At 41.7% G+C, this 24,762-nt stretch overlaps 1 protein-coding gene across 1 annotated transcript in view; it reads right to left on the bottom strand.

The window, feature by feature from the left end:
* ZFHX3 (zinc finger homeobox 3) overlaps positions 1-1,363 on the bottom strand; it is a 174,779-nt gene extending 173,416 nt beyond the window's left edge. Inside the window, exon 1 of the mRNA XM_075326029.1 lies at positions 1,283-1,363. The gene's annotated coding sequence lies outside the window, so the exon portion shown is untranslated. The remainder of the gene's footprint in view (positions 1-1,282) is intronic.
* Positions 1,364-24,762: the final 23,399 nt, after the last annotated feature.

Below are 24,762 nucleotides of genomic sequence, written 5' to 3'. Positions count from 1 at the left end.
TAGGGGTTCGTTTCTGCTGCAGCTTAAATGTCTCCTGTTGGAGAAGCTGTGGAGTGTTATTTGTTGTGTCTTTCCCCACCTGTTTCTTTTACCTTCCTTGTGTTGTCCTACTGCAGTGACGAGACTAGTATCTCGCTGATCTTCACACTAGTCAGGGTGAGTTCAGGATTAACGAGGTCCTACGAATGCGACGGTGCATCAGGGGAAGGACCCATGCAGAAACGTTAGGGAGTGCAAGGAGCTGCCCCTTTGTCCTTAGCGCCAGGGCCTTCCATTGTATTCTTTCTCTGATTATCGCTTTATGTTGCATTGCTTGCCGGGCATCCTCTTGCTCCCGGCGTCACAGATGAGCAATGATAATGATGCCACATGTAGAGTTACCTGCCAGGATGAGTGCAGGTATCATGCCTAATCATTGACATAAGACACATACACGATACCTGCCAATAATGCAAACGTCCTGGCTGGTATCTGTAGACATAAATAGGACATGTGCACAACACCTGCTGATCGTCCCGCGTCCCGGCTGGTATCTGTTAACTGGACATCATCCGATGCATTTACAAACCCTTTAACATGTACAGATACCTAGCCAAGAATATGTGAACATCACATCCATATCTGCTTAACAAAATCTGTCCAAAAAAAACCCCGTAATATGGCGCTGATTGACTTTGCTGCTACAACATCCTTAACTTTTCTGGCAAAGGCTTGATAGCTGATCATAAAATAACGAGATTTGGGTCAGTTGGGCACAAATAAGGGCAGTGATAGGGTCTGGCTCGAACTTCCATCCTAATGGTGGTTGAGGTCATGCCACTGTATGATGGAGCATTAACATTTGCCTTTACTGGCTCACAAAAACCCACAAACTCACCATAAACCCAAGAAACAGCCTTGGATTGTAAGAATTTTATCTCAGAGTCATACAGTTGTATGTGGTATTTTCTTTCGCAAAGGAGTGGTTTTGACCATATGGTCAGCCCATTTACTTGACCTATTTAGGCCCTTTGCAGTCCAATAGCTCATCACACACGCACAATCCCACCTGCTTTGGAGGTGGGTGTAGACTCCTCTGGTTGCACCAGGGGTATGTCCGCCCCTGCTTTACCCCCTTATCATGAATGATGGGTCGTAGAATCTTGAGTACATTTTTGGCTTGTCTGAATGGGCTCCATAGTGCACCACCATAAAGTGCTGTGCAAAATCGGAGTCCTATGGAGGTACAGTAGCCCCCCCATAGATATACACATAAATAATGCCATACATCATATTTGCTAACCTGTGTAATCCTAGATACCGTGTGATCAATTCCACCAGATACGGATGTTTCTTGACCATTACATCGTCTGCCCTGAGGAAACAAGAAGACAATGATTAGGTGGATTCTGGACAATTATCTGACGTATTAAAATGGCAATCTAAAATACTGCAAGAAGGAAGCAGAGAGTTCAGATATCACAGCGCTCCCACCACTGGTAGACTCAGTGTCACGCTAGCTACGGGGGAGTACCAAGCGAACGGTGAAAGGGAAGGGAAACCCTGTGTCTAGGGAAAGGGAAGATGGTGACCCCCTGATCAAACTTACGGCTGGTGCCTGACCACCCTAGATAGGTTCCGCACCTATGCGCCGAGCCGGATACCTGACCCTAGGTTTCCGACTCGTTCTGGGCTCTAAATAGGAAATAGATGGGATGAGTTCTTTGTCAACCCCAATAAACACTGTAGACGACACAAGGAGGACACACAGGGAAAATGCGTGAACTACTTATCTACAGATGACAATGGCAAGAGTTCAGCAAAAATACTGCAGAGGAGTGCAAGCCACCTGCTTGCAACCAAGCTTTGACTGAACTGAAAATATCAGCAGCATCAGTCCAAGGAAGGAAGGGGGATTTAAGCACCAAGATAATGCTGATGATTAGCAACTGGGTGGAAGGCGAGCTCCTGTTGGGTCCAAACAGGAAAGCGACCTATACCAATAAATACTGACAGAAGGAACAAAAGAAAGTCAGAGAGCATTATGTGCAGCCAAACGCTGTGACCTTCTATGGCCAGAAACCAAATGATTGTCTGTTACCCGTGACATACAGACAGAAGAGGGCCCCTGTGCAAGAACTGTATATGGGCCATTTGGAGTCCAATAACTCATGATAATGCACAATTATACCTACTTTGGAGGTAGGAATAGACCCCTTTACTTTTTGTGCCCCTCAGGTTGCCCCAATGTTATGTCCGCCCCTGGCACCCATCCATAGGACACAAGTGGACATGGAAACGTTTGATGAGTAAACATCCTAATAGATAGATTGCGATTCAATGCAGAAGCTACGCTGGAATTATATACTGCAATATGTACAAGTGAAAAAAAAAATAAAAATTATAGTTTGCAGGTGCTTTTATAACGTGCGATGATGACTGCAGTCACCCCTCTCAATCAGGCACACGCTGAATGCAGCTTAACTGCTCTGTGATGTGCAAACAGCCATGAATGGATTGTGGAGACCTGTTTAATCATGTGGGTTCACTAATACTCTGGGATAAAATACAGGTCTGTAATTAGAAATGAAATATGAAATATATGCAGTACCCACCTTCAAACAGCTAACATGCTAAAAAACTCAGAACCCCCCCCAAAAAAATCTATGACAATTACCATGTATATGGAGCTCTATATGTGGTGCCCCTGAGGCTCTGGTCGCCACAGGGTACTGCACCTAAGTTAAGGTGCGGTATCCATCCCAGGTAAGAAGGGGGGGGGTTAATCACCGGTGGTCCAGATTCATACCTTACATACAGCTTAGGAGCCTTCTCACAAGGGGGATTGGCTCAGGGTAGATGGGGGGGTGGCCATCACGAAGCATGGGACTTTCCCGGTCACTGAAGCCAGCCACCTGGTGGGCGGGGTCCACTTGGGGGTAGAAGTAGACGCAACACACTCACATCAGACAGACGTGTCGGGACCATAGTTCTGACAAGACACCTCTGGAACTCTTGGACGTTACTAGGCCCGGGGCTTGGAGCGGGAGCTCAACCCGGGTTCCTAACTGCTGAGGGAGACATCCTAGGAAGAGGACACTCGCTCTCTTTCTCTCTTCAAACACCGGTGGTGGTTCCTTTACTTGCTTGGGATTGACCGGAGCCCATGACGGCAGAGACCAGCACCTGGGTGCAGCTTTAAATCAGTAAGTAATAAGAACCTGGAACCGCAGTTGCTGACTCAGACTCTGATCGCCTCGCTCTCCGGCGCTTCAAAGGGAATGCCAACCCCGTCATCCACCCGCGGCCTGCTCCGCCTGTGGGGAGCGACACCATCCCGACTGCAATAACACCTGCCCCGGGGAGGAATTCTGCAGCGGCGGCTACTCCCTAGCTGCATACCACAGTGGCGTCACGACAAACTCTCCCCAACCACCCCGCTTTCCCTTCATTTATTGCACACTTCGGGGCAACGGAACCGGGCAAGGCCACTCGTGACATCACCTGACACGACCTGCAACGGTTCGGCAATGAGTTGGTTAACCACCTGCCCTGTGGGGCGCTGCATATACATTCACCCATTATTTGAGGAGTTTTTTTAGACTACATTCCAAATTTTATCAGTAGCTTTATAGGCCTTGTCCACTGTAGGGCATGTGCACAATGAATCTTTTAGCTAAGGAGCAGAAACTTAGAAAACACTCTGAAAGTCCTCAAAACCTCACAACTTCTCAAAAACCTGGTTTCCGCTCCAAAATCTCAGCGAAAAGACTCAGTGTGCACAACCCCTTACTATAGCAATGCATCTAAAATAAAAAAAGTTGTAACTGTGAAATAGGGTGGACTTGGCTCTAAACTTGCTGAGTGTCATGTCGGCATCTCCTCACTATGCCTGCTTTGTTGCTTTAGCTTTACATAGACAGGCTCAGGTGTTGACTAGCTCTGTTCTCATTAGTGATCGGGCTTGGAGGAGTTAATTTCTGCTAACTTGTTGGTTACCTCTTGGATAAAAGGTTGTGGGAGACCTATCAGAGTAACTCCCCGCCTTTTTAAGATGGAGGAGCCAGTCTTCCCATGCCGACTATAGCTTTAGCTGCACCGGTCCGTGTGCTTTTGTAGCCCAGTCCTGCATTGATTTTTGCGTGGAGTTGTTGTGGAGTTCTCTCTTTGTCTCGTTGTTTCCTTTCTATCACTTGTTGTCTGTTGTGAGTGTGCTGTGTGATTGAGTTTTGGTTTCCCGTTTGTCCTTATCTATGGGTTCTACCCCTTCTGTCCTGTCCATGTCCTGCGGTGAGGGAGAGGAGGTATTAGATAAGGGCTGTACAGGAGCAGGGCAAGGAAGGCGGCCCAGACATCATCACCATTAGACATATCTATGGGATCAGGGACAGCTAGGGCCAATTTATGAGCCCTGGTCCCCCGTCATCCCATCACACCCCATGTCTGCTTTGGGTCCACAGCTCTATGCGGATTTATGCATCTCCATGACAAAAGACTACAATCCCATTCTATATAAGTTTAAATTGCAGTAACTTTTTCTTCTAGTCGTTCCTAACTTTCTGTTCATGTTCACTGAATAAATTACTAAGAAGTAGGGTCTTGAATAAAGAACAAATAACAGCAGGATCAGATTATACAAGTTTGCTACCAAGGAATCACATAGGTTTCCAAAAAAAAGCTGTAGAAACAAAATAGATTTTTTTTTCTTACATTCAGAACTTAATTTTTTAGTTGAGGCAGTGGTAGAAAAATAATTGGTGGATTTACGGTAGTAGCTGGTGCTTGGACACCAATGCAAGCTCCACCATCCTAGACACCAGAGCATTTAGCTTGGCTCATACTAGAGTTCAGCTGCGACTATTCATAGTATCATAGAATGGTAGAGTTGGAAGGGACCTTAAGGGCCATCGGGTTCAACCCCCTGCGAGTGCAGGTTTTCCAAAATCATCCTAGCTATATGTTTATCCAGATTTTGTTTGAATATATCGATTTATGGAGAGCTCACTACCTCCCGTGGTAGTCTGTGGTCAGTATTGTACCCATACTGACCATCGTAGGCAGAAACATAAGTCTCTAAAATTATAAGTGATGAATATTCCCCTCTTTTAAGTTTTGGATCCCACTCTTCACCTACATTCTGGAAATGTAATCCTCTTGATGGAGAGCTCACTACCTCCCGTGGTCAGTTGTGGTCAGTATTGAACCCATACTGACCATCGTAAGGCAGAAACATAAGTCTTTAAAATTATAAGTGATGAATATTACACTCTTTTAAGTTTTGAATCCCACTTTTCACCTACATTCTGGGAATGTAATCCTCTTGATGGAGAGCTCACTACCTCCCGGGGTCGCTTGTGGTCAGTATTGTACCCATACTGACCATCGTAAGGCAGAAACATAAGTCTCTAAAATTATAAGTGATGAATATTCCCCTCTTTTAAATTTTGGATCCCACTTTTCACCTACATTCTTTGAATGTAATCCTCTTGATGGAGAGCTCACTACCTCCCGTGGTCGCCTGTGGTCAGTATCGTACACATACTGACCATCATAAGGCAGAAACATAAGTCTCCAAAATTATAAGTGAATATTCCCCTCTTTTAAGTTTTGGATCCCACTTTTCACCTACATTCTGGTAATGTAATCCTCTTGATGGAGAGCTCACTACCTCCCGTGGTCGCCTGTGGTTGGTATTGTACCCATACTGACCATCGTAAGGCAGAAACATAAGTCTTTAAAATTATAAGTGATGAATATTACACTCTTTTAAGTTTTGAATCCCACTTTTCACCTATATTCTGGGAATGTAATCCTCTTGATGGAGAGCTCACTACCTCCCGTGGTCGCCTGTGGTTGGTATTGTACTCATACTGACCATTGTAAGGCAGAAACATAAGTCTCTAAAATTATAAGTGATGAATATTCCCGTCTTTTAAGTTTTGGATCCCACTTTTCACCTACATTCTGGGAATGTAATCCTCTTGATGGAGAGCTCACTACCTCCTGTGGTCGCCTGTGGTTAGTATTGTACCCATACTGACCATCGTAAGGCAGAAACATAAGTCTTTAAAATTATAAGTGATGAATATTACACTCTTTTAAGTTTTGAATCCCACTTTTCACCTATATTCTGGGAATGTAATCCTCTTGATGGAGAGTTCACTAACTCCCGTGGTCGCCTGTGGTTGGTATTGTACCCATACTGACCATTGTAAGGCAGAAACATAAGTCTCTAAAATTATAAGTGATGAATATTCCCGTCTTTTAAGTTTTGGATCCCACTTTTCACCTACATTCTGGGAATGTAATCCTCTTGATGGAGAGCTCACTACCTCCCGTGGTCGCCTGTGGTTGGTATTGTACCCATACTGACCATTGTAAGGCAGAAACATAAGTCTCTAAAATTATAAGTGATGAATATTCCCCTCTTTTAAATTTTGGATCCCACTCTTCACCTACATTCTGGAAATGTAATCCTCTTGATGGAGAGCTCACTACCTCCCGTGGTCACTTGTGGTCAGTATTGAACCCATACTGACCATCGTAAGGCAGAAACATAAGTCTTTAAAATTATAAGTGATGAATATTACACTCTTTTAAGTTTTGAATCCCACTTTTCACCTACATTCTGGGAATGTAATCCTCTTGATGGAGAGCTCACTACCTCCCGGGGTCGCTTGTGGTCAGTATTGTACCCATACTGACCATCGTAAGGCAGAAACATAAGTCTCTAAAATTATAAGTGATGAATATTCCCCTCTTTTAAATTTTGGATCCCACTTTTCACCTACATTCTTTGAATGTAATCCTCTTGATGGAGAGCTCACTACCTCCCGTGGTCGCCTGTGGTCAGTATCGTACACATACTGACCATCATAAGGCAGAAACATAAGTCTCCAAAATTATAAGTGAATATTCCCCTCTTTTAAGTTTTGGATCCCACTTTTCACCTACATTCTGGTAATGTAATCCTCTTGATGGAGAGCTCACTACCTCCCGTGGTCGCCTGTGGTTGGTATTGTACCCATACTGACCATCGTAAGGCAGAAACATAAGTCTTTAAAATTATAAGTGATGAATATTACACTCTTTTAAGTTTTGAATCCCACTTTTCACCTATATTCTGGGAATGTAATCCTCTTGATGGAGAGCTCACTACCTCCCGTGGTCGCCTGTGGTTGGTATTGTACTCATACTGACCATTGTAAGGCAGAAACATAAGTCTCTAAAATTATAAGTGATGAATATTCCCGTCTTTTAAGTTTTGGATCCCACTTTTCACCTACATTCTGGGAATGTAATCCTCTTGATGGAGAGCTCACTACCTCCTGTGGTCGCCTGTGGTTAGTATTGTACCCATACTGACCATCGTAAGGCAGAAACATAAGTCTTTAAAATTATAAGTGATGAATATTACACTCTTTTAAGTTTTGAATCCCACTTTTCACCTATATTCTGGGAATGTAATCCTCTTGATGGAGAGTTCACTAACTCCCGTGGTCGCCTGTGGTTGGTATTGTACCCATACTGACCATTGTAAGGCAGAAACATAAGTCTCTAAAATTATAAGTGATGAATATTCCCGTCTTTTAAGTTTTGGATCCCACTTTTCACCTACATTCTGGGAATGTAATCCTCTTGATGGAGAGCTCACTACCTCCCGTGGTCGCCTGTGGTTGGTATTGTACCCATACTGACCATTGTAAGGCAGAAACATAAGTCTCTAAAATTATAAGTGATGAATATTCCCCTCTTTTAAATTTTGGATCCCACTTTTCACCTACATTCTGGGAATGTAATCCTCTTGCACTATGCAATATCCTTAAAATACGTATTCCGGGGATAGATATGCAATAGCAGATGTTTAATATCTTAAAAAAGAAAAAAAAATCCTATTTTATATACAAAATTAAGTGACAAGGAAGCAGATACAGCAGAAGAGACATTCCAATCCAATCCCTCCATCTGTCATCTCACCCTCAACTGTGGGGAAATTAAATGAATCCACATAATGGAAGATTTTCTTCATCACAGCTTACAAGATCTAGCCTGGAAACAAATTAAAATATTCTAGCGTAATTACATTTTTCCCTTTGGTCTGGGTGCTTGTGAGTGAGAGCTTCTGACACATCAGGTATATGGTAGATAATTCCGGTATTTCCATGAGGAACGGAAGATATCATTAAAAATGGTTCATAGGTTCTTAAGCTGCATCTATAGTTATACAGACAATGCAGGGAGGACTGGGACATCTAATCTGCGGGCAAATAAGGAATACTGATGAAAAGGTTTTCCGTATACATATGGAGGGTTCTACAGACATTAGACTAAATACAGGGAAAATGAGTGAGCCTGACGAGTTAGTTTAACGGCGGGAACATGTTTGGGACAAAAAGTCAACTGGTCGGGTTGAATATATTTTTTCTGTGTGTTCATGTGGTTTCCACATATTAACAGTCCATCTGTCATACAAACAATAAATTAAAAAAAAATTGGGGAAAGATATTTCAAGACTTGAAAACTTAGTTCATTTATCCTTCTTGGAAGATTACAAAGCAACAACCTAAAAATCTAAGAAATGCAAATAGTTTGTGCAATTCTGTAACATAGTAATTTCAATACAAATACCTACGGTGCCTTGCAAAAGTATTCATACCCCGGGGACGTTTCCATAAGGCAACTACCTACAGTGCCTTGCAAAAGTATTCATACCCCGGGAACGTTTCCGGAATGCAAATACCCACAGTCCCTGGAAAAGTATTCATACCCTGTGAATGTTTACAGAAAGCAAATACCTACAGAACCTGGCAAAAGTATTCATACCCCATGAACGTTTCCAGAATGCAAATACCCAGGGTGACTTGCAAAAGTATTCATATCCGGCGAACGTTTCCGGAATGCAAATACCCACAGTCCCTGGAAAAGTATTCATACCCTGTGACCGTTTCTGGAATGCAAATACCTGCGGTGCCTTACAAAAGTATTTAGACCCCGTCAACGTTTCCAGAATGCAAATAACTACAGTGTCTGGCAAAATTATTTATACCCCATAAATGTTTCTGGAATGCAAATACCCGCAGTGCCTTGCAAAAGTATTCATACCCCGGGAACGTTTCCATAAGGCAACTACCTACAGTGCCTTGCAAAAGTATTCATACCCCGGGAACGTTTCCGGAATGCAAATACCCACAGTCCCTGGAAAAGTATTCATACCCTGTGAATGTTTACAGAAAGCAAATACCTACTGAACCTGGCAAAAGTATTCATACCCCATGAACGTTTCCAGAATGCAAATACCCAGGGTGACTTGCAAAAGTATTCATATCCTGCGAACGTTTCCGGAATGCAAATACCCACAGTCCCTGGAAAAGTATTCATACCCTGTGACCGTTTCTGGAATGCAAATACCTGCGGTGCCATACAAAAGTATTTATACCCCGTGAACGTTTCCAGAATGCAAATAACTACAGTGCCTGGCAAAATTATTTATACCCCATAAATGTTTCTGGAATGCAAATACCCGCAGTGCCTTGCAAAAGTATTCATACCCCGTGAACACTTTCGGAAATCAATTACCTGCCGTGACTTGCATAAGTACTCATACCCCGTGACCGTTCCCGGAATGCAACGCCCACAGTGCCTACTATTCATAACGTTTCCATAATTTTTCACATGACACCCACTTGTATTTTTGGGGGATTATTTGTGATATATCAACACAAAGTAGCAAGTATTTGTGAAGTGTAAAGGAAATGATACATGGTTTTTCAAATATTTTAAAAATATGAATCTGAACATTGTGAGGTGCATTTGTATTCAGCCCCCTGTAGTCTGAGATCCCTAAATAAAATCCTGAGTGACCAGTTTTCTCCAGAAGTCACAAAATTAGTAAATTGAGTCACCTGGGAGTGATTTCTTCTCAGCAAAACTACAGCTGTTCTGTGAAGGCCTCAGAGGTTTGTGTGAGAACATTAGGAATCAAACAGCATCATGAAAACCAAGGAACACACCGGAGTGGTCAGGGATGAAGTTGTGGAAAAGAGGAAAGCAGGGTTAGGTTATAAAAATAATATCTCAAGCTTGGAACATCTCAAGGAGAACTGTTCAATCCGTCATCCAAAAAATGAGTATGGCACAACTGCAAACCTACAAGACATGGCTTTCCAACAAAACTGATATCTCAAGATGAAGAGCACTAGTTAGAGAAGCAGCCGAGAGGCCCCTGATCACTGGAAGAGCCGCAGAGATCACAGCTCAGGGGGAGAATCTGTACACAGGACGACTATTAGTTGCATACTCTACAAATATGGCTTTCATAGTGGCAAGAGGAAAGATATTTTTAAAAGCAAAAAGCCATATAGGGAACACAGCGAGCATGTGGAAGAAGGGTCTCTGGTCAGTTGAAACCCAAGTAGAACTTTTTGAGCTAACTACAGAAGGTTATATGAGGCAGAAACCTAACAACGCAAATCACCTTGAAAACACCATACCCACCGTCACACGTGGTGGAGGAAGCGTCCTGGTGTGAGGAGGCTTTTCTTCAGCAGGGGCAGGGAAGCTGGTCAGAGATGGTGGGAAAATAGATAGAGCGAAATACAGGGCAATCCTGGAGGAAAACCTGTTAGAGGTTGGAAAAGACTTCAGACTGTGGCATAGGTTCACCTTCCAGCAGGACAACGACGCTAAACAGGCTGCCAGAGCTACAATGGAGGGTTTAGATCAAAGCATATTCCTGTGTGTGAACAGCCGAGTGACAGCCTAGTCCTAAATGTCATTGATAATTTGCGACAAAACTTAAAAATTGCTATTCACAGATGTCTCCATCCAATATTACTGAGTCATAGAGAGAGTGTGCAAAGAAGAAAGAGCAAAAATGTCACCTCTAGATGTGCAATGCTGGAGAGACAGCCCCCAAAAGAGTGCGAGCAGTAACTGCAGCAAAAAGTGGTCTTCAAAGTATTGACTGAGGGGGGCTGAATACAAATGCACCTCACAATTTTCCGATTTTTAAAATATTTAGAAAACCATATATAATTTCCTTTATACTTCACAAATACTTCCTACTCGATGTTGGTAGGTTACAAAAAAGCCCAATAAAATACACGCGGTATGAATACTGTCACGCTCCCCGGGTCCCCTGCCACGCTCCCCGGCTCTCCTGCCTCGCTCCCCGGCTCCCCTGCCACGCTCCCTGGCTCCCCTGCCACGCTCCCTGGCTTCCCTGCCTCGCTCCCCGGCTCCTCTGCCAGGCGTCCCCCGCTCCACAGCCCCCAGGCCCCATCACCTGCGGTCCCCAGGCGGCCCGGTCCCCGCTCCCGGCGCCCGTCGGCAGCTCTGCTCCAGCCCGGCTCTCCTGCCTCCTGTTCACCGCTCCCTGCCCTGGCTTCTGGCACCCGGGCCTCGTGCATGCGCATTGACCCTCTCTTAAAGGGCCAGTGTCCTCCAACAGGATATTGAAGGATCAGGTACTGGGTATATAGGGGGATCCTTTCCAAGTAGGCGGGGCCTGTTCTTCGTGTTTTCTAAGCTAGGAGTCAGGTCTCCTTGTGTCTTGTGATATACTCACCTATCTCTCTCGTAGAGCCGCTCCTGCCTCGCCAACCGGTCCTGACGATACCCGAACCCCGAACGGTGACGGCCTGCCATCCCGTCAGTTCCTACCATCTCTGATCCCTGTGGTGACCCGCCTTCTCGCTCCATTGGTTCCGGACTCTGCCTGACGTCACCTCGGCCTCTGAACCTGAGCTCCGTCACCCGGACTACCATCAGAGACCCCGTGGTCCCAGGGACTCCTTCACTCCACTCCTCTGAACGGACTGTCCTGCTAGTGCTCCGGCTACCGGACACCTTGCCCTCGGTGAGGTGTTCAGCCCAGTGGATCCACCTCCTGGGTCTGCCCGTCCACCTGGCCCTAACAAATACTTTTTTAGGTATTGCAATTGTGACCATCTAGATGTCTGGAAAGATTCGGTGAAAAATGCTCTACAGATATGAACGGAAAAAGGAGTAAAATAATGACGGGCAACCATTTGACTACATTTTCGTCACACCCCAAACTCGAAAAATATTTGGAAACCCGCACCATAATACTTGTAGGAAAGGGGTGTTTGAAAAAAGGAGGCATGATTTACAATTTGATGTGTGTGAAATATGCCACAAGGTAAGTCAACCAATAGGTGGTTTTAAAGTTAGACAAAAGTGTCTAAGTAACCATTGTTTTAATTTTTATTTCATAAATCAATAGTACACCCGAAAATTAGCAACTTTGTAATATATCCTATCAGAGAAATCTGCTTCTTTCTCCTCCTGGACAGATCTTTCAATCTCAGATCATGTGTAAAATCTGTGTTCAGTGAAGACAGATTTTTACCATTAATGAGATAGGAGATGACAGTTGGTGCTTTTAGAACTGCACAGAGAGGGAAAGGGGGGGGGGGGGGCTAGAGGCAGACAGATATTCTGCTGCAAGTTCTCCTGAAATGACATTGTGCTGAAAGTTCTTTTAAAATAACATTTTGCTGCAAGTGCTCCTGAAATAACATTCTGCTGCAAGTTCTCCTGAAATGACATTGTGCTGCAAGTTCTTTTAAAATAACATTTTGCTGCAAGTTCTCCTGAAATAACATTCTGCTGCAAGTTTTCCTAAAATAACATTCTACTGCAAGTTCTCGTGAAATAACAGTCTGCTGCAAGTTGTCCTGAAATAAGTTGTCCTGAAATAACATTCTGCTGCAAGTTCTCCTGAAATTATATTCTACTGCAAGTTCTCCTGAAATAACATCTTGCTGCAAGCTCTCCTGAATAAAACATTCTGCTGCAAGTTATCCTGAAGTGACATTTTTCTGCAAGGTCTCCTGAAATAACATTCTGCTGCAAGTTCTCCTGAAATAGCATTCTGCTGCAAGTTTTCCTGAAATAACATTCTACTGCAAGTTCTCGTGAAATAACAGTCTGCTGCAAGTTGTCCTGAAATAAGTTGTCCTGAAATAACATTCTGCTGCAAGTTCTCCTGAAATTATATTCTACTGCAAGTTCTCCTGAAATAACATCTTGCTGCAAGCTCTCCTGAATAAAACATTCTGCTGCAAGTTATCCTAAAGTGACATTTTTCTGCAAGGTCTCCTGAAATAACATTCTGCTGCAAGTTCTCATGAAATAAGATTCTGCTGCAAGTTCTCCTGTAATGACATTCTACTGCAAGATTTCCTGAAATGACATTCTGCTGCAAGTTCTCCTGAAATTACATTCTGCTGCAAGTTATCCTGATATAACATCCTGCTGCTGCAAGTTTTCCTGAAATAACATCTTGCTGCAAGCTCTCCTGAAAAAAAAACATTCTGCTGCAAGTTTTCCTGAAATGACATTCTACTGCAAGTTTCCTGAAATGACATTCTACTGCAAGAGCTCCTGAAATTACATTCTGCTACAAGTTCTCCTGAAATGACATTCTGCAGCAGGTTTTCCTGAAATGACATTCTGCTGCAAGTTCTCCTGAAATGACATTCTACTGCACATTCTACTGAATTAACATTCTGCTATAAACCAGTGACATTTCGCTTGGGAATAAACTTAATAACTCACTAAGCTATTAGGCAATTTGACAACAGGTTGTAATTTGTAGTATACAGGAAGCAAAAGATTTTTCCACCACCAGGAGCAAAACAGTAACAATGCAGTGAAATGACAATAATCTGCATAACTAATCATATGCTAAATAGTTGAAGTCAAATTTATGTATCAGATAGCCAAGATGATTGTCTATGAAATGAAGGTTGTCTCACACTCAAAGCTGTAGTGGATAGGGAGATATGGAGACTGAAAGTCAACAGTTCAGGACATTGTTACCCTTTTGCTCTTCACTGTATAAGAACGATAATTGTTTAAATGGACAATGCAAGCAATTTATCATCCAGAATGGGCCAATATGGTAAAATTGTCGTATTTTTTTAGACTGTCCTAAATATTAAAACAGGATTAATAAAGCTGGTTTCTTAATGACACAACTTAGAATTTGGTGATATAATGTATCATATGCATTCAGTATATGCTCAGTTGTTTTTCTTTATACGTTTGCTGATGACATTGGCGCTGTGACAATAGTAGATACATGCAGGGTTTTTTTTGTTATAGGTGACACTGAATTACGCTGCACCGCAAAATATGGTAATGGCACGATGATCAGCTGGGTTTATTGAATGCCCACATTTTTCCCACGCTTCTATTAGCCAGTACTAAGAGTGTGAGTGGCAGAAAGCCAATGCTGGCCACTTCATTATCCAGTGACCTTCATCCTTTTGGCTAGCTGTAATCCTCAGTGGTGGTGTAACCCAAGTGACCAGGCCTCATTAAAGGTCACGACCTGCGGGGTCTCAGTACAGGGCACGTTGTGTCTTTTTCCCAGGAAAGCTCCTTTTGCCTGTCCTCTGTTTAGCCTGGTGGTCTTTGTTGGAGATGCTTTAAAGTACTTAGGACCAAAGTCATGGAGGGCAACCAGTAAATGAGCTTAACTGCGCATTCAGACTAGCAGTATCTAGCACTTCTAGCGGGTGCCTACAGGCTGAGATGTATAATGATACCTGTATGTACAAGTGCACCTCAATAAATTAGAATATTATCAAAAAGTTAATTTATTTCAGTAATTCAATACAAAAAGGAAAACTCATATATTATATAGAGTCATTACACACAGAAGGATCTATTCCTATATATTATATATAGTCATTACACACAGAGGGATCTATTCCTATATATTATATAGAGTCATTACACACAGAAGGATCTATTCCTATATATTATATAGAGTCATTACACACAGAGGGATCTATTCCTATATATTATATAGAGTCATTACACACAGAGGGATCTATTCCTATATATTATATAGAGTCATTACACACAGAGAGATCTATGCCTATATACTATATAGAGTCATTACACACAGAGGGATCTATTCCTATATATTATATAGAGTCATTACACACAGAGGGATCTATGCCTATATATTATATAGAGTCATTACACACAGAGGGATCTATTCCTATATATTATATAGAGTCATTACACACAGAGGGATCTATTCCTATATATTATATTGAGTCATTACACACAAAGGGATCTATTTTACAAGTTTATTATACATTATATAGAGTCATTACACACAGAGGGATCTATTTCACATGTTTATTTATATAGAGTCACTACACACAGAGGAATCTATTTCTATATATTATATAGAGTCATTACACACAGGGGGATCTATTTCACATGTTTATTATATCGAGTCATTACACACAGAGGGATCTATTTCTATATATTATATAGTCATTACACACAGAGGGATCTATTCCTATATATTATATATAGTCATTACACACAGAGGGATCTATTCCTATATATTATATAAAGTCATTACACACAGAGGGATCTATTCCTATATATTATATAGAGTCATTACACACAGAGGGATCTATTTCTATATATTATATAAAGTCATTACACACAGAGGGATCTATTCCTATATATTATATAGAGTCATTACACACAGAGGGATCTATTTCTATTATATAGAGTCATTACACACAGAGGGATCTATTCCTATATATTATATAGAGTCATTACACACAGAGGGATCTATTCCTATATATTATATAGAGTCATTACACACAGAGTGATCTATTCTGATATATTATATAGAATCATTACACACAGAGTGATCTATTCTGATATATTATATAGAGTCATTATACACAGAGGGATCTATTTCCAGTGTTTATTTCTGTTAATGTTGATGATTATGGCTTACAGCCAATGAAAACCCAAAAGCCATTATCTCAGAAAATTAGAATATTGTATAAGACAAACTGAAAAAAATGGTTTTACACTCAGAAATGTTGGCACCTGCTGAAAAGTCTGTACAGTAAATGCCTCAATACTTGGTCGGCTCCTTTTCCATGAATTACTGCATCAATGCGGCGTGGCATGGAGGTGATCAGCCTGTGGCACTGCTGAGGTGTTATGGAAGCCCAGGTTGCTTTGATAGCCACCTTCAGCTCGTCTGCATTGTTAGTTCTGGTGTCTCTCGTAGATTCTCTATGGGGTTTTTGTCAGGTGAGTTTGCTGGCCAATCAAGCGCAGTGATACTGTGGTTAGTAAACCAGGTATTGGTACTTTTGGCATTGTGGACAGGTGCCAAGTCCTGCTGGAAAATGAAATTTCAATCTCCATGAAGCTTGTCAGCAGAGGGAAGCATGAAGTGCTGTAAAATGTCCTGGTAGACGGCTGCGCTGACTTTGGTCTTGATAAAGCACAGTGGAGCTACACCAGCAGATGACATGGCCCCCCAAACCATCACTGATTGTGGAGACTTCACCCTAGACCTCAGGCAGCTTGGATTGTGGCCTCCACTCTTCCTCCAGACTCTGGGACCGCGATTTCCTAATGAAGAGCAAAATTTACTTTCATCTGAAAACAGCACCTTGGACACTGGGAACAGTCCAGATCTTTCTCTCCTTGGCACAGGTAAGACCCTTCTTGCGCTGTCTATTGGTCATGAGTGGCTTGACACAAGGAATGCGACACTTGTAGCCCATGTCCTGGATACGTCTGTGTGTGGTGGCTCTTGAAGCACTGACTCCAGCAGCAGTCAGCTCCTTGTGAATCTCACCCAAATTTTTGAATGGCTTTTTCTTAACAATCCTGTCAAGGCTGTGGTTATCCCGGTTGCTTGTGCACCTTTTTCTACCACACTTTTTCCTTCTACTTAACTTTCCATTGATATGCTTGGATACAGCACTCTGTGAACAGCCAGCTTCTTTAGCAATGACCTTTTGTGGCTTACCCTCCTTGTGGAGTGTGTTAATGACTGCCTTCTGGACATCTGTTAAGTCAGCAGTTTTCCCCATGATTGTGTAGCCTACTGAACAAAACTAAGGGACCATTTTAAACACTTAAGAAGCCTTTGCAGGTGTTTTGTGGTTAGTCTCATTTTCTGAGATGACTTTTGGGTTTTCATTGGCTGTAAGCCATAATTATCAACATTAATAGAACTAAACACTTGAAATAGATCCCTCTGTGTGTAATGACTTTATATAATATATAGGAATAGATCCCTCTGTGTGTAATGACTCAATATAATATATAGGAATAGATCCTATTGTGTGTAATGACTCTATATAATATATAGGAATAGATCCCTCTGTGTGTAATGACTCGATATAATATATAGGAATAGATCCTATTGTGTGTAATGACTCTATATAATATATAGGAATAGATCCCTCTGTGTGTAATGACTCGATATAATATATAGGAATAGATCCCTCTGTGTGTAATGACTCTATATAATATATAGGAATAGATCCCTCTGTGTGTAATGACTATATAATATATAGGAATAGATCCCTCTGTGTGTAATGACTCTATATAATATATAATAAACACTTGAAATAGATCCTTCTGTGTGTAATGACTCTATATAATATATGCGTTTCCCTTTTTGTATTCAATTACTGAAATAAATTAACTTTTTGATGATATTCTAATTTATTGTAGCATTTGCAATATATTGTACACCACAGACACTTTGGCCCAAATTCATCACTTGCGATATTTTTTTTTTAAAAAAAGTCAATGATGGTAAATGGTTTGGGGTTTTTTTTCAAATTCTCCAAAAAGTAATTGCCGCCAAATCAAAAAACTTCCAATTTTTGCCTTTAGCGTCAACATTTATATATAAAAATCACACATTGGTCAAAGTAAAAACTCAGCCATTACTCCAAGCAAGACCTGTCATAACAAAGTAATTTGACATTTTTGAAAAGAGGAAAGTGGAGGGAAAAAAATGATAAATCGGGGCCGAGGTCTTGAGCCGAATTTCACCAATCTCTCTGAAACATCTGGAAAAGCAAAGCTAATGACAAAAAGTAAAAAAAAGAGAAAAAAAAAGATGCGACTTAAAAAATGGTTCAAGACCTAAAACAGTAAATCAATTGAGGAAAGTGGAGGAAAAAAATAATGATAAATCGGGGCCGAGATTTTGAGCCGAATTTCACCAATCTGTCTGAAACATCTGGAGAAGCAAAGTTGACTAGGAAAAGTGAAAAAAAAGAGAGGTGACTTAAAAAAATGGCGCAAGACTAAAGGCTGCTTTACACGCAGCGACATCGCTAGCGATGTCGCTCGTGAAAGCACCCGCCCCCGTCGTTTTTGTGCGTCATGGACAAATCGCTGCCCGTGGCGCACAATTTCGCTAGGCCCCGTCACACATACTTACCTTCCTAGCGACGTCGCTGTGGCCAGCGAACCGCCTCTTTTCTAAGGGGGCAGTTCATGAGGCGTCACAGCGACATCACATGGCAGGCGTCCAATAGAAGCGAAGGAGCGGAGACCAGCCACATGAAAGACACGCCCACCTTGTTGCCGGAGGACACAGGTAAGCTTTAGTTTGTCATTCCCAGGGTGTCACACGTAGTGATGTGTGCTGCCTCAGGAACGACGAACAACCTACGTCCACAATGACCAACGAGATTTTGAAAATGAGCAACGTGTCAACGATCAACGATAAGGTGAGTATTTTTGATCGTTAACACTCGCTCCTAGCTGTTACACGCAACGACGTCGCTAACGACCCCGGATGTGCGTCACGAATTCCGTGACCCTGACGACATAGCGTTAGCGATGTCGTTGCGTGTAAAGGGGGCTTTAGAGAATAAATTACTAATTAAAGAGTAAATCAATTGAGGAAAGTGGAGGAAAAAATAATGGTTAATTGGGGCCAAGGTCTTGAGCCGAATTTCACCAATCTGTGGAAAACATTTGGAGAAACAAAGTTGAAGAGGAAAAGTAAAAAAAAAAGAGAGGTGTCTTAAAAAATGGTTCAAGACCTAGAGCATAAAGTCACTAATAAAAGAGTAAATTAATCGAGGAAAGTGGAGGAAAAAAATAATGATTAATCGGGTCCGAGGTCTTGAGCCGAATTTCACCAATCTGTCTGAAACATCTAGAGAAGCAAAGTTGACGAGGAAAAGTAAAAAAAAAAGAGAAAAAAAAAAGAGAGGCGACTTAAAAAATGTTTCAAGACCTAGAGAATAAAGCTACTGATAAAAAAGTAAATCAATTGAGGAAAGTGGAGGGAAAAATAATGATAAATCTGGGTTGAGGTCTTACACCGAATTTCACTGATCTGTCTGAAACATCTGGAGAAGCGAAGTTGATGACAAAAAGTTAAAAAAAAAAAGAGAAAATAGAAAGAGAGGCGACTTAAAAAATGGTGTAAGACCTAGAGAATAAAGCTACTGATAAAAAAGTAAATCAATTGAGGAAAGTGGAGGGAAAAATAATGATAAATCTGGGCCGAGGTCTTGCGCCGAATTTCACTGATCTGTCTGAAACATCTGGAGAAGCGAAGTTGATGACAAAAAGTAAAAAAAAAAAGAGAAAATAGAAAGAGAGGCGACTTAAAAAATGGTGCAAGACCTAGAGAATAAAGCTACTAATAAAAGAGTAAATCAATTGAGGAAGTGGAGGAAAAAAATAATGATAAATCGGGGCCGAACTCTTGAGCCCGTGGTCCGCTACAGGTACATTGATCGCCAAGTGCTCTGTATGCACCAGAAGGATCAGTTCCTAAAAGGTTAATCACTTTGTAAAATCTATCAAAGGGTTTAGAGAGGAAATGTTTGTATTGACAGGAAGATCCTGAAGCCTGAGGCAACAAGAGAGCCAGACAAGCAGAGGCTTTTACAGTGGAAGCAGAAATCAGTACAGCCGGGGCTTCTGAGCGGAACACACAAATCACCTGAGTCTTCATTCACACCCAACTTTACGGAATTAGTTGTCATGGAGAAGAAGGTGAATATTTACAGAGCAAGTGGACTAGGTGTGTAACAGGAATATACGGTGCGAGGGCTGGGGTAGATACAGATGGCACACAACGCCACTAATTCTTTTCTGCACACCTTGGAGGTTTCAGCCCAGGTTTCCACACCGGTGATGGATTGTTATGTGAAACGAAGAACGATAAGGAGCTAATCGGCAAAACAAACATTCATATACATACATGTATACACCAATATATCATTAACAAGGAAGTAAGGGGAGCCAACGTAAAGAGCTGGGAATAGCACCGTCTCCAAGAGGCGAGCAAAACAACCGGATCCAAACTTCCGAATGTAGCGATGACGCAATATAAAATAACAAAAATATGACGTTTGCAAATATTCCAGCACCCAAAGGTGCAGGGACTTTGGGTTTAATGTATTAAAGGGGTCTTCTACCTTTTTTGAGGCTAAAACTCATTTTTGCAATCCGGTTTCTTGAAAAATATTGGCTTTTACAGGCTCTGTTTCATACATCAGCTGAGAGGAGCTAAGAAAAAGGGAGATGAAAAAAGTTACAAACTTTACCACTGGATCGTCAGAACGAGCTCACTGACAGTTCTCAGTTAGCTCATTTTCAGGTACCAATAGACAAAGGCTAATGAAGGTCATCTGCCACCTTCAACTTTGATGTGGTTTGTAGTCCTAAATCAGCTATGAGGAGCCCAGAAAATGACAGATAAAAGAGTTACAAGCCTAGAACTAGCTCACTGATAGATTCTTTGTTAGCTCATTTTTCAGCCAGTAATAGACAGAGACTGTAGATGGTCATCTGCCACGTTCAACTTTGAAGTGCTTCATGGTCATAAATCAGCTGAAAGGAGCTCAGAAAATGACGGATAAAAGAGTCACAAGCCAAGAATGACCTCACTTGAGAGATTCTTATCTCAGTTTTCAGCCACCAATAGACATAAAGCTATAGAAGGTCATTTGCCAACTTCAACTTTGCTGTGGTTCATGGTCCTAAATCAGCAGAGAGGAGCTCAGCAAATGACAGATAAAAGAGTTAAAAGCTTAGAACTAGCTCACTGATAGATTCTCAGTTAGCTCATTTTCCAGCCATCAATAGAAAGATATAGAAGGTCACCTGCCACCTTCAATTTTGATGTGGTTCGTGGTTAGCTGAGAGGAGCCTAGAAAATTACAGCTAAAAGAGTTACAAGCCTAGAACTAGCTCACTGACAGATACTCAGCTCATTTTTCAGCCACCAACGAACAGAAAGCTATAGAAAGTCATCTGCCACCTGAAACTTTGATGTGGTCATAAATCAGCTGAGAGGAGCTACAAGCTTAGAACCAGCTCACTGACTGGTTCTCATTTAACTCATTCTGCAGCCAGCAGAGGCTGTAGAAAGCAAATGGGGCAAAACGTTTAATGACACGCAATTGTAAAAATGATATATAGCCCCAAATACATGCATTAGGATAGCCATTTAATTTTATGTTGAGACAGCTTGATATGTGAGGATCCTAAAGACCACACATCCTGATGTCCAGTGATTACTTGGCCACTAGCATCAACCGAAGCAATAAAATCCAATGTTGTGATCGGCAGACCATTTTAAAACACATTTGTTGCAAGATTTGAAAGTTTCCTTGAATTAATAATAAAATAAGTTCAATTCTCCAATGAGGTCTTAAAAATCCACACCAATCTATTACCTTCTTGGACCACGGATCAGTTTTTGATTAGCCGGCCTGTTGTGAGTTTTTTTACCGGACAATGAACGCTGTATGATGAAACCTAAAAAATAATGGAGGAATTGTGCTTTTTTTCACTATTTCACCCTACTTGTAATGTTTTCCCGGTTTACATTACATGATAAACTAAAGAGGGTAGCAGAATTAAAAAATACATCGATTCAGCGAAAAAAACTCTCCAAAAATGCCTGAAAAACTCTTCAAAATTGCTTCAGGAAATGCAAAAACTGGAAAACTCATTGTTTTTGACTATCTCAAAAAAAATCACCCGGGTGAAACCTGCTCATCTAGTTTGGCTAAAAAGACAAGGGCATCACAGTGTTAAAAGCGCAGCTGAAATGACCAAATAAAACTCTTGCAAATATCTTGCATTAGTGATATTGGAAAACAATATTTTCTCGTTTAGCCAATATCTGCCCACTTAGTTTTGCATCTCCGAGCGTGGGAAAAAAACACCCCTAAATCCAAATCAATATTTTAGAAGAAAAAAAATGGGTGCAGGTGACAGCAGATGGCTACGATCTGCCTTTAAACAGATTCACTATTGATCATTGTTTAAAAAAAAAAAAAAAAATCATTAGGATCGCTGTGTTATATTTGTGTCTTGGGATGCTCTTCTGTAGACCACACTGTCAGCAAAGGAAGCTAAACTACGGAAAAGCGGAGAGAATGTTATTGTCACCTCTCTACGTATTATTATTTACTTTACTCACTTATATAGCCCCATTATATTCCATAGCACTTTACAGACTTAACTAAAAGATCATCACAAACATGGTGAATTAATCCATCCCCGTGAATTAGTGATGTGCAAATGAGTAAAAAATGTACGCAATCTCAAACCAGGGACCTAAACTTACTACATACTTAATATTGTTATATATCAGTAATGTAATAAGATTACATAGGAAGACATAGCTGCATCTAAAGGGTTAAGCTGCAATTGGAGGACATAGCTGCTTCTAAAGAGTTAAGCTGCAATTGGAGGACATAGTTGCTTCCAAAGAGGTAAGTTGCAATTGGAGAACATATCTGCTTCTGAAGGGTTAAGCTGCAGCTGGAGAACATAGCTGCTTCTAAAGGGTTAAGATGCAACTGGAGGACATAGCTGCTTCTAATGGGTTAAGCTGCAAGTGGAGGACATAGCTCTTTATAAAGTGTTGATATACACAGTAAAAAAATCAGCTGCCTATAAAGGGTTGTCTTTGTACATACTGTATACACACAAGCAGCCTCAGCGAACTAAGGTGGCTATAATGGGATTTACCTCAGTTCCTGTTTCCAGTCTCCTCCTTCTTCTCCATAATACACAGGAATACATCTTATATCTTTTCTTCCCTAGATACATCCAGTATGAAGCTAAAAGCTCAGATCCAACCTGTATTTCTGTGACACACATCCGGCATTGTAAGTTAGATTGCAGTGTGTAACAGGTACATGCAATTGCGATTGAACGTTAAAACGTTCATCGCATGCACATCGTTCATTTCTCTAGAATTGGACGTCAGATTGTTCGTCGTACCCGGGGTAGCGCACATCGCAGTGTGTGACACCCCGGGAACGATGAACAGATCTTACCTGCGTCCTGCGGCTCCCGGCCCACAAGGCGGAAGGAAGGAGGTGGGCGGGATGTTTACGTCCCGCTCAGCTCCGCCCCTCCGCTTCTATTGGCCGGCTGCCGCGTGACGTCGATGTGACGCTGAATGTCCCTCCCACTCCAGGAAGTGGACGTTCGCCGCCCACATCGAGGTCGTATGGACGGGTAAGTACGTGTGACGGGGTTAATCATTTGTGCGGCACATTGAACAAATTGAACGTGCTGCACATACGATGGGGGCGGTTACGATCGCATACGATATCGAATGCGAAATTGCAACGTGTAAAGCAGGCTTAATACAGCACACTCCTATATTCCCCACCACACAGCGGCATTTTCCAGGTGAGAAGCAAGAAGGCTTACACAACTGTCAAATAAGAAGGCAGCAGAGACCCCCAACTTCAAACTCTTTTTTTTATAAAATCACTATTTTTTTAGGTTTTCTAATTGATTATAAAGGAGAAAGCTTTCTATTATATATATATATATATATATATATATATATATATACAGTTAGGTCCAGAAATATTTGGACAGTGACACAATTTTCGCGAGTTGGGCTCTGCATGCCACCACATTGGATTTGTAATGAAACCTCTACAACAGAATTCAAGTGCAGATTGTAACGTTTAATTTGAAGGTTTGAACAAAAATATCTGATAGAAATTGTAGGAATTGTCACATTTCTTTACAAACACTCCACATTTTAGGAGGTCAAAAGTAATTGGACAAATAAACCAAACCCAAACAAAATATTTTTATTTTCAATATTTTGTTGCGAATCCTTTGGAGGCAATCACTGCCTTAAGTCTGGAACCCATGGACATCACCAAACGCTGGGTTTCCTCCTTCTTAATGCTTTGCCAGGCCTTTACAGCCGCAGCCTTCAGGTCTTGCGTGTTTGTGGGTCTTTCCGTCTTAAGTCTGGATTTGAGCAAGTGAAATGCATGCTCAATTGGGTTAAGATCTGGTGATTGACTTGGCCATTGCAGAATGTTCCACTTTTTTGCACTCATGAACTCCTGGGTAGCTTTGGCTGTATGCTTGGGGTCATTGTCCATCTGTACTATGAAGCGCCGTCCGATCTACTTTGCGGCATTTGGCTGAATCTGGGCTGAAAGTATATCCCGGTACACTTCAGAATTCATCCGGCTACTCTTGTCTGCTGTTATGTCATCAATAAACACAAGTGACCCAGTGCCATTGAAAGCCATGCATGCCCATGCCATCACGTTGCCTCCACCATGTTTTACAGAGGATGCGGTGTGCCTTGGATCATGTGCCGTTCCCTTTCTTCTCCAAACTTTTTTCTTCCCATCATTCTGGTACAGGTTGATCTTTGTCTCATCTGTCCATAGAATACTTTTCCAGAACTGAGCTGGCTTCATGAGGTGTTTTTCAGCAAATTTAACTCTGGCCTGTCTATTTTTGGAATTGATGAATGGTTTGCATCTAGATGTGAACCCTTTGTATTTACTTTCATGGAGTCTTCTCTTTACTGTTGACTTAGAGACAGATACACCTACTTCACTGAGAGTGTTCTGGACTTCAGTTGATGTTGTAAACGGGTTCTTCTTCACCAAAGAAAGTATGCGGCGATCATCCACCACT

This window comes from Anomaloglossus baeobatrachus, chromosome 10 (assembly GCF_048569485.1).
Source record: "Anomaloglossus baeobatrachus isolate aAnoBae1 chromosome 10, aAnoBae1.hap1, whole genome shotgun sequence".
In the NCBI taxonomy this organism is placed as follows: domain Eukaryota; kingdom Metazoa; phylum Chordata; class Amphibia; order Anura; family Aromobatidae; genus Anomaloglossus; species Anomaloglossus baeobatrachus.
This window is presented reverse-complemented; position numbering and strand designations above follow the sequence as displayed.